Genomic DNA, 11,631 nt, shown 5'->3' with positions numbered 1-11,631 from the left:
TTAAAAGCTCGTAGACTTGCTTGTGGTGGGGTAAAACTTTCAAGAATGTTTGTGCTTCCATTTCTCAGACAGACTGTCCAGCAAATTGGAGCAATGGGCAGCCTTATGAGGACACCTGTGCTGCTCCAAAGTGTTCGATGCGATATTGAGCGTAAGTTCCGTGTGCTCTGCTCCAGAGGTGGTATTCACTTACTTTTCCTATCAATTCGCAAATGTGAGCGCGCACACGCGCGCCAGAAGTAATATTCACTTACCTTCACTACCAGTTCGCAAATGTGAGCGTGCTCGCGCATGCCACCTCTGCACACGCACAGAGGCTTCTGCGCATGTGCAGAGCATCCATGATGACATCCAGGCAGGTGGGCGGAGCCTCCCACTGCCACCACTACCGAACCGGGTAGAACCATAGAAACCTACCATTGGCGTGCATGATCACTTCGCTCGCACACACCTCATCCACGCATGCGCACATCCTTCTGCGCATGCACTTTGCTCACTTGCGTGCCTTCTGCACATGCGCCCAGCCTCAAAAATGGAATATCCCTAATCTCCGTGCTTTCCGCCGTGCCCTCAAGACCCTGATGTTCCAACAGGCAGGGCTAAACATACAAACATGTGAATGATTTTTTAAATGTTATCTAATTCTGGGTTTTATTTAATTGACCAAACTAAGTAATAATTTTAATTAGCAATTTTATGATGTTTGTGTGTCTATATTTTTCTTGACTGTACACCGCCTTGAGTCCTACGGGAGAAAGGCGGTATAGAAATATAATAAATAAAATAAATAAATAAATAAAAATGTTCCTAAATAGGATGGCATAGAGCCAGGGCGGGCAGGCCCACCCACGATTTCCGCTACCGGTTCGGGCAAACTGGTCCAAACCGGCTGAATACTACCTCTGCTCATGGGAGAACTGATCTGGGTTGTGGTAGGTTGGGGCTCTGATCTTACTCTTAGTCAAGGATTCTCCCTGGTTTATCAGGTCTTTCCCTGATACCTGAATTTGGATCAATGGCTAACATCTGGTTAAATAATGATAAATCTGGAATAGAATAGAATAGAATAGAATAGAATAGAATAGAATAGAATAGAATAGAATAGAATAGAATAGAATAGAATAGAATAGAATAGAATAGAATCTGAAAAGGACCTTGGAGGTCTTCTAGTCCAGCCCCCTGCTCAAGCAGGAGAACCTATACCATCTCAGACAAGTGACTGTCCAGTGATGGAGCGCCCACGATTCCTGAAGGCAAGCTGTTCCATTGGTTAATTGTCCTCACTACTAGGAAGTTTCTCCTTAACTCAAAGTTGCTTCTCTCTTTTATCAGTTTCCAACCATTATTTCTTGTCCTGCCCTCTGGTGCTTTGGAGAATAATTTGACCTCCTCTTCTTTGTGGCAGCCCCTCAAATACTGAAATATTGCTATCGTGTCACCCCTAATTCTTCTTTTCTTTAGACCCAAAATCTGCAGCCATTCTTCATACGGTTTAGTCTCCAGACCTTTGATCATCTTAGTTGCTCTTCTCTGAACTTTTTCCAAAGTCTCATCTTTTTTGTAGCATGGTGACCAAAATTAGTTGCAGTAATCCAGGTGTGGTCCTACTGGGGTTTTGCAAAGTGGCACTAATACTTCACGTGATCTTGATTCTATGCCTCTGTTTATACAACTCAGGATTGTATTAAGTTTTTTTAGGCAGCGGCTGCACCCTGCTGACTCATATTCAAGTGATCATCCACTAGGACTCCAAGGTCCCTCTCACAGTTACTGTTTTTCAGCCAGGTCTCACCTAATCTGTACTTATACCTTTGATTTTTTTTTTTCCTGCCTAAATGTAAAGATTTGCTTTTCTCCACAGAAAAGTCATGTTGTCAATCTACTCTGAAAACAAAGTAGGACATGCTGATGACTGTATCCCTAGATCTTCTATTCCTGCTGCTATGTCTAGGGTAGAGTGGAATTCATTTCCCTACACGTATGATGGCGAACCTATGAACCATTGCTCAATTCAGCTCCGCCGCGCATATGTGCACGCCTCCCAGCTGGTCATCGGGTCTCTGCCATGCATGCCCTGGGGATGGGGCACGTGCAGGGAACGCACACAAGCGCAGGGCGCATGTGGGGGTCTGTGTGCGCATGCAGGGAGGTAAGGCGCATGCAGGGGGTACACAAAGGGGCAGTGTGAGTCAGGGACTGCATGCATATGCATGGGGTGGGGCACATGTGCAGGGCTGCGTGTGCATGCATGGGGGCCGCATGCACATTGCATTTGGAGGCTTTGGGCACACACGCATGCTTTGGGCACTCGGTCCAGAAAAGGTTAACCATCATTGCCTTACACTCTGACCAGGCTTAATATTCTAATGTCCAGTAATCTGTAGTTTTCAACCCAATGGGTTGCTGGAGTTTGGAGGGAAATGTACCATCTGTGGAGGAAGAAAAGAAACAAGAAGATGGGAAATTACAGTTGTCCAAGGGTTCTAATGGGTGGACGCTCGCTCAAATGGAGCTGTACATGCAACTGTGTGTGTGTTCTGTCCCAGCTCCAGATTTCCGAGGATATTGACACACACCAACGGTCCTTATCAAATTTATAAAATAGCAAGAATAAACAAGACCGGCAAAGGTTGGCAACCAGCCCAGAAAGCAAGATATGATAAACCAAAATACTCTGATAATAATACAGGTTGTTTCCAGCAAGAACACACTAGCTGTGTGCGACTTAAATAGGCTAAGGGAGTGGCCAATTATCCTCAAGCCGTACTCTCGAGTAGACCTCCTCCTCCTGAGTAGCCACTCCTGCCTTTTGGCAGCCCTGCATGCTCGAGCATTGAGGAGAGGCTCCTCCACTTTGCTTTCTCCACTTGAAGGAACCTCTGGAGGTTCTGAAGGCCCTGGCTGAGTCTCTGCTTCTGGCACCACATCCTCTTCAGCCTCCTCGCTGTCTGACACGAGCGCTGGCTGTGCTGTGCAGGCTGCTGGCGCGACACCACACCACCCTCCTCTGTTCCAACTGCCAGTTGCCTTATATTAACACGCTCTGATGCTATGGAGTTACCCATTCTACATTAAGGTTCAGGCTTTAAGTGTCAATTTATCAAGCCCAATCACATAGTTTCATAGCGAAGTACGGGCGTCCAGCTAGTCCTGTATATTAGTAGAACGTAGAATTATAGGGTTGTTCTCTTGAGCTCTTGATACCATTCATTATTCGGGAAAGGCTGTAGACGCTGAGTCTGAATGGGGCTACTTCATGGGACTCCTTTTTTGGGTGGTAAATGTAAGATAGTGATAGTTTTATTTCCCAAGTCTGTGTAGCCCATTTGGAAATCAAAACATTGTTGGAAATATCACTAACATTTCGCCATGAAAGCTTTCAAGTTCTTTTTCTTAATTTTTTAATTTGCTAAGGTATGGTTGAAGAACAACTGGGAGACTAGAAACTAAAATTTATGAACAAAGAGTGATGAATCAGAAATGCTTACTCTTGAAAAAGAGACCAAGTGAAGTACAGTAGTGGCCAAAATTGTGGAAACCTTTTGGGAAAAGTGTATTTTCTAAAACTAGCTAATAACCACCTTTTTTTTTTTTTTTTTTTTTGGAGTAGTACCATAAAATTATATATCAATGGAAAGATAATTTAATCAAGAATGTAATGCAATAACTTTTATGAAGGATTTACTATTAGAATAGTCTTTCAAGTAGTTTATAAAAGCTGACATTTAAAGGCAGTTGTTAATTTAAGTTAATTATTGTTTTATATTATAGTAACTTGCTTTCGAATTATAAATAAAACTTGAGAACCCATAAGTGAAAAAATATTTTCTCCTTCAGTCCCCCACTCTCCTTGTTGTTAATCAATAAAGTGGCTGTTCTTATATGTGCAAACGTTATTTATATTTTGAATATCTTATTCCTCAATATTAATCTTACATTCTCCAATGGTTAATTGTCTTACTTATATTGCTTACTTATATACATGTACCCATACTAGTTTCAGTCCACAACTTGCCATAACCATAACCTGTTAGTTATTCAGATAAAGTGTGCTTGCATTACACTGTCATCTGAGTTATAACATTGCCAATAAACACAAACATGAATTTTCATTCTTTATTTAAGTCAATGCTCTTAATGACTGTAGGAGCTCATAAGTTTTTTATCTGTTCCCATGTTGACATCTGTTGAGCATAATCCTTGCTTTTTTTTACCAAACTGATGAATAAGCATAATGAAATAAGAGATGACATTGTTCTAGCAGTTTCAGGATTGGCAAAACACCTTGTTCAGCTGAATGAGAGAGTAGAAGAAATCAATGAAGCCAATCTGAACTTGGAAAATAAAATAGGAGACATTATGACTAAAACAGAGAAGGTGGATGATGAATTGGTTATGTTACAATATAGATCTATGGAATTTGCCTTGAGATTGAGAGGGCTGAAAGAAAATAGCCGGGAAAATTTAAAGGACATTTGTGCTGAAGCTACGGCAGAGATAATCAAAGAAAGACCAGAAGATGTGGCAATCCAAATTGATAAAATTTACAGATTTAACTCTTGGGTGGCAAGACAAAGGCAGTTACCCAGAGATGTGGTGATCTATTTTACAACCAGGAGGATCAGAAATGACATCTTACAAGCTTCCTACAAGAATAAGGTTCAAGTGGTTGGACAAGAAGTGGTGGCTCTGAAAGAGATCCCTCCAAAAATGTTAAGAAGTAGAAAGGACTTTGGCTTCCTGGTAAATGAACTGAGAAATCAACAAGTGCAATGCAGATGGGATATTCCAACCGGTCTAATAGTGAATTATGGTGGAGAAAGATACCGTTTAAACACAGTTTGGAAGGCAAAAGATTTCTATGTCAATGTTCTAAAGGCTGTCCTCTCATCTTAAGGTCCCAGAATAATGGGTTTAATCACAGAAAGGCAAATTCTGACGGAATGTCGGAAAAACTTAAAATGGATAATTTTGATGGCATCATCAACACCCCAGACGCCTCACTGTTGATCCCATTCCTAGCATCACTTTCCTTGTTTGTACTTAGGAAATGTTTTCCTTTTCTCTATATCCTTCTTAGGAGTTTTTCAATCTGTCAGATGTAAATGCCTTATTCCCTAATGTGTAAATAATGTATATATGGGATATCAGGGGTTAACTTATTCTTTGTTTCTTAATGTATTCATAATTCACCACTCCCACTCTTGGCTCCACCCTTTGTATATATAAGGAGCCACCTTCGCCATTTTTCCTTGCTTCTATCTGTGAATATTCAGTGAATATAGAATGCCTACTATGATTAAAGAGAACTATATTTGAACCTCTAATTCTAATTATTATTATTGAGTCTGATCCTAAAAATATTGCAACAAACTGGTAGCAGAGGATGGTTAATTGACTCAATAAATAACTAAAAATGTCTAAGAAAGATAGGCCCAACACCAGGGCCTACAGCAAAGAAATAGAAACTGAACAAGAAATAATCAACGAATCCACAAACGCGATTTCGAGAGAATCCGAAGAATACACCACTGAAGAAGAAGAACTAATAAATGAAAATGATGGCCAGGAAGAAATCGAAATAGAAAATAACGAACTCAGGTCAGAGATACTAAAGATTTTGAAAAGCCAGAAGAATGATGAAAGCCTCATCGCGAACCTCCAAGAAATGCTGAAGAACAGCGGAGCAGCGAGAGAGAAAAACATCGCTAAAGAGAAACCCAAAGAACAAAAAACTGTGAGTGATATGACTACAGAGAAAGTCGTTACGAAAAAGAAAAGATGTGATCCCGCGCGAAATTTTGAACGGCAGCCATCTTGGTTTCAACAAGCCTCCAAAGTGAGCGAAGCAGAGCCAATCAAAATGCTCAGTTCAAAATTTCTGGCGCGAAAAACGTTATCAGACAACGAAAGTGAAAAGGAGGATTCAAACTCTTCGGAAGAGCCAGAATCAGAAAATGAAAACGATTTAACGAAATCCCAAGTAAAGTCAGCAATGAAGACGCTTTTTGCCGCATTCGGGCCAAAATTAAAAATTTCCAAAGCGCCAACGAAGAAGCAAGCAAACAAGCCGATACTTCAAGACCTGCACGTTCCCATCCTGACTTCGAGAACAACGACGCCCGAGCCCAGAGAGCCGTGTCGATTCCGACCTACACCGCAGACCGAAGCAAGTGCCAACGCACCCAAAAGAAAGAGAAGAACAGTCGCCGCCATCAGAACTCCTAAGACCGAGCCAGAGACCGACTCATCTGAAGAGGAACGGAGCGAGCGAGCTGCGACGGAGAGAACCTTCCACGACGAAGTCAAAGAAGAAATGAACAACGCGCATGTGCGAAACTACGTAGACGGTCCGGAAAGACTTGAACTGGCCAGAGAACCGCGCAGACTCGTTGCGAGCATCCCCATGCCGTTTTGCAATTTTCTACACTTGCGAGACCACGGACTGCCTCAGGTTGTAAGTAATGGACAAAATAATGTGGGTAACTTACCCAGTGACTTCCCAAAACTTAGAGTTGATGGCATTAATTTACAAGAATGGTATCAACAGCTCCAGGTTGTCTTTATGAAAGAAAATTTACTATTCTTTATCACTAGTCCCCCAAGAAGACCTTGGACTTTAAAAATAGATTGTTTACACCATAAGGCATTTTTCTTAATAATATCTAGCGTGTCTCCTGCAATGTATCATAGCATCAAACCAAATCTAACTGTCTCAGAAATAATTCAATGCATGTTTAATTTGTTTCACAGCGATAGTATAGCTACCACCACAAGAATGTCTAAGGACTTCTTTTCTTCCAGAGTAAAACCAGGGGTTTCCATAAGTGAGCATTTAATATCTTTAAACAAAATAAGAGCTGAACTACATTTGAGGGGGGAAGTGATTTCAGATCAAACAATGAAAAGTGTCATTATTAACTCACTTGATTCATCATGGGATAGTTTTATGTCACACTTAGACACCATCAATCTAGGATATTTATCAGTAGAAAGTCTGTCTAACAAATTGATAGCAGAAGACAATTCAAGAAAAAATCGTTATAGCAATCACACAGAATACAAACCTTTTAGGAAGGTAGCTTTCCAAGAAAAATATAATGAAATCTTTAAATGCCACAATTGTGGGTCCAGAGAACACAATAGAAGAGATTGCCCCAAAATTTTAAAGGAAAGACATAGGTCAGAATATAGGAATAAATACAATTATAGACAGTCTTCCACAGATAGACATAAATATAGAAGCCCACCAAATTACAGAGAAAGTAGAGGGGGCAGGGAAAGTTCAAAAGAGAGAAAATCTGGTTCATTGAATGGACTAAATAAACAAGATAGCACCAAAACGCAAACAAATGAGAACAATAATTGGCTTATTGATTCAGGAGCAACTAATCACACCACTAATAACAAAAATATATTGTCTTCATTTACAGAAGATAAATTTGTAATAAAGGTAGCTAATCAAGAAAAAGTTCAAGTACTAGGCAGAGGGAATGTGACCTTGCCTGGTCTAGGAAAAATAGAGGGGGTATTGTTAATACCAGAAATACCTCATAACATACTAAGTGTCATAAAATTAAGCAGAGATTCTGACATCAATATAGTTTTCTCAAAGGGAAAAGCAACTTTAGAAAAGAATAAAACAAATGTAGGCACTGTGATGATTAAAGGAGGCCTACCCTATCTGATAACAAAAGAAAGATGGTTACATAACATTGATTCAAATATGGAAGATTGCATTGAGGCAGCTGATGAAAATATTAGTAACAGTGACAATGATGAATGTAAAATATCTCATGATCACACAGATACACACAATGAGAAGAAACCAAAAATAGGTAAACCAATTCATGACGAGTGTGCTCATATCTTACATAGGAAGTTAGGACATGCAAGTTTTCCTGTAGTACAAAAAATGACTGAACACGCAGAAGGTGTCAAAATAAAAAATTGTGAAAATTATTTGGAATGCTCAGTATGTAAATCTACTAAATTAAAGACTAGTCCCAGACCAAAAAAATCCACCAGATCAACTAACAAAATTTTTGACTTAGTACACATGGACTTAGTTGGTCCATTAACTCCATCAATCACTTATAGAAAACGTTACTTCCTAACAATAGTAGACGATTACAGTCGCTATGGTTTTGTTTACACATTAAAACACAAGGATGAAACCTTTCAAAAATTTAAGGAATTTTACAAACGCATAGAAACACAACATAATATCAGAATAAAACAAATTATGACAGATAGGGGATGTGAATTCATGTCTAAGGAATTCTCCCAATGGTTAAAGGATAGAGGAATGTTACATTACACGTCTAGTCCATTTTCTGCGTTCCAAAACGGGATTGCAGAGAGAAAGAATTCCACATTACAAACCATGATTAGATGCACATTAGAGGATGCTGGTTTAGGCAAACAATTTTGGTCAGAAGCCCTACATTATTCAAATTACACTCAAAATAGAACCTGGTCCAGTATTGTGAATAAGACACCATATGAGGTGATGTATAATAGGAAACCAAAATTAGCACACATGCACATATTTGGGGTCACTGCAGACGTACACATACCCAAACAATTGAGGAGAAAAGGAGAAAACGTATCCAGAAGATTAAGATTTATGGGATATGAAACTGGCACCAAAGGGTACAGATTCATTGATAATAATAATAAATTTATAGTTTCCAGAACAGCTGTGTTCCATGAACAGGCCAACTGGTCTAAATTACATCTTAATGAAATATTTCCAAGTAAATGTAAGGATACCAAATCTCGTGAGGAAGGGACGATAGAAAATCAAAATATTAACAAAAGTAAAAGAAAAACCAAAACATGGACAAATAGCCAACACAAAATAAAGACAGACACATTAACAAAAAAGGAAGCAAGATATTTACATGACTACCATAGCAAACCAGAAAGAGCTATTAGGAACAACAGAAATCAAATACCAAATAAATACAAAGATTACATAATGCACATGGATGGTGAACAAATAACACCTAATACATATGAGGAAGTATTAAAACTACCTCGTGAAGAAAAAGAAAAATGGGAACTAGCTATGAAAAAAGAGATGGAGAGTTTGCAAGGATTAAATGTATTCACACCTGCGATTGCACCCAAGGATAAAACAATTATTGGTACCAGGTGGATTTATAAAATTAAGAATCTAGAAGGAGGCAATACCTTATACAAAGCTAGATTGGTTGCACAAGGTTATGCACAAAAATATCCGGAGGACTATACTGACACATACTCCCCCACAGTAAGGACAGAGAGTGTTAAAACAGCTCTAGTAGTAGCATCCACTCTCAATCTTGATGTATTTCAATATGACATACAGACTGCGTACCTACACGCAAAACTAGATAAGGAAATATACGTAAGAGCACCTCACAGTCAATACACTAATAAAAATGAAATTTGGCTATTGAACAAGAGTTTATACGGGTTAAAGCAATCTGGCAAAAGATGGTACGATTGCTTGGTAAAAGTACTTAAAACCATGGATTTCAACGCTACCACTGCTGATAACTGTTTCTTTGTCAAAAAGAGTGATGATCACGTTGAGTTTGTATTGATTTACGTAGATGATATTTTATATATAGGAAAACACAGAGAGAGAAGAGAAATCTTTGTAAACAAGTTAAATGAACATTTCTCGTTAAAATCTCTAGGTAAAATAAACAAATACCTTGGTGTACAAATTAACAAAACTAGAAGGGGTTTCAAACTTACCCAGAAAGATAAGATTATTGAACTTCTAAACAAATGCAATTTAAACAATGCCAAACCCTGTGACACTCCTATGCAAACTGATTTTCTCAGAAATACTGATGAATCTTCCCCTGAATTCAAGGATAATACATTCTATAGATCAGTCATAGGTTCACTTCTTTATATATCCAATTGGACCAGGCCAGATATTGCATTACCACTCAATTTATTATCAAGGCACGTTAGTAAACCAACAATGTACCACTGGGAAGCTGTCAAAAGAATTTTAAGATACCTGAAAAATACATTAGACTTTTGTCTAGTATTAGAGCCTAGTGATAACAAAGAACCAAGACTTACATGTTACGCAGATGCGGATTGGGCTGGAGATACATCATGCAGAAAAAGTACTTCTGGTTATGTTTTCCTGTTAAATGACTGTCCAGTTTACTGGTACACTGGTAAACAAGAATTGGTAGCCACTTCAACCACAGAAGCGGAATATGTTTGTTTATCCAAAGCTGCAAATAACCTTGTATGGTTTAATGATTTAATTTCAGATGTTTGGAAAAAACCTGCTTTGCCTTTTGTTATGCATGAGGACAATAAAGCGGCCATTGAAATATCTAGGTCCGATGCCATTGGACAAAGATCTAGGCATATAGATATAAAATTTAAGCATGTGAGACAATTGTCCCAAGATGGATTTATCAAAGCAGTACATTGCGATACCTCTGAACAATTAGCTGACATATTGACGAAGCCTTTACCTTCTAAACAGCACAAATACTTAACTTCCAAATTGTATGTCTTATATTGTCCTGAATCTGAATGTAATTGGTGTTGTATAGCGAACCGGCATTTAGAGGGGGATTTGTCAGATGTAAATGCCTTATTCCCTAATGTGTAAATAATGTATATATGGGATATCAGGGGTTAACTTATTCTTTGTTTCTTAATGTATTCATAATTCACCACTCCCACTCTTGGCTCCACCCTTTGTATATATAAGGAGCCACCTTCGCCATTTTTCCTTGCTTCTATCTGTGAATATTCAGTGAATATAGAATGCCTACTATGATTAAAGAGAACTATATTTGAACCTCTAATTCTAATTATTATTATTGAGTCTGATCCTAAAAATATTGCAACACAATCTCTGCTACTTGAAGATGTATGGAATTCAACTCCCAGAATTCCCCAGCCAGCATGCTAATTTAATTGTTTGGTTTCCTTATATTGAGTAATTGTTTCCCATGTTTTGTTGTTGTTATGTTTTCCTGTTTGAAAGTCATAAGTGCCAATTATTCCCAATCACCTGTAAATTTAAGTCTGTCCACTGGGATGACTCTATTTCTCATTTTTTAGCATGTACTGTGAAAGATTCACTATTGTCAGAATTTAAAGCTTTCAGATAGCTATGGAATACAATTTTTTTATTACTGGTTCTGTGGGCGTGGCTTGGTGGGTGTGGTGTGGCTTGGTGGGCGTGACAGCAGGATACTGCAAAATCCCCATTCCCTCCCCACTCCTGGGGAAAGGGTATTGCAAAAACTCCATTCACACCCCACTCTGGGGTCAGCCAGAGGTGGTATTTGCCGGTTCTCTGAACTACTCAAAATTTCCACTACCAGTTCTCCAGAACCTGTCAAAACCTGAATAGCACCCCTGTTTTCAGATGTAAACAGTAATTTTTTGAGATGAAGAGCCTATACACCTAACGCAGGGGTCAGCAACCCGCAGCTCTGGAGCCACATATGGCTCTTTCATCCCTCTGCTGCAGCTCCCTATTGCTAGTCGGCTCCCCAATTGATAGGGCTTTTGGTTAGGACAGGTAGAGGGGAAAAGGATGCAACGCTAGGAGGAGACTCTGTGGTGGGGGAACCGGACTTCCGGTCAGCT

This window comes from Pantherophis guttatus, chromosome 6 (assembly GCF_059756535.1).
Source record: "Pantherophis guttatus breed Tessera chromosome 6, ASM5975653v1, whole genome shotgun sequence".
In the NCBI taxonomy this organism is placed as follows: Eukaryota; Metazoa; Chordata; class Lepidosauria; order Squamata; family Colubridae; genus Pantherophis; species Pantherophis guttatus.
This window is presented reverse-complemented; position numbering follows the sequence as displayed.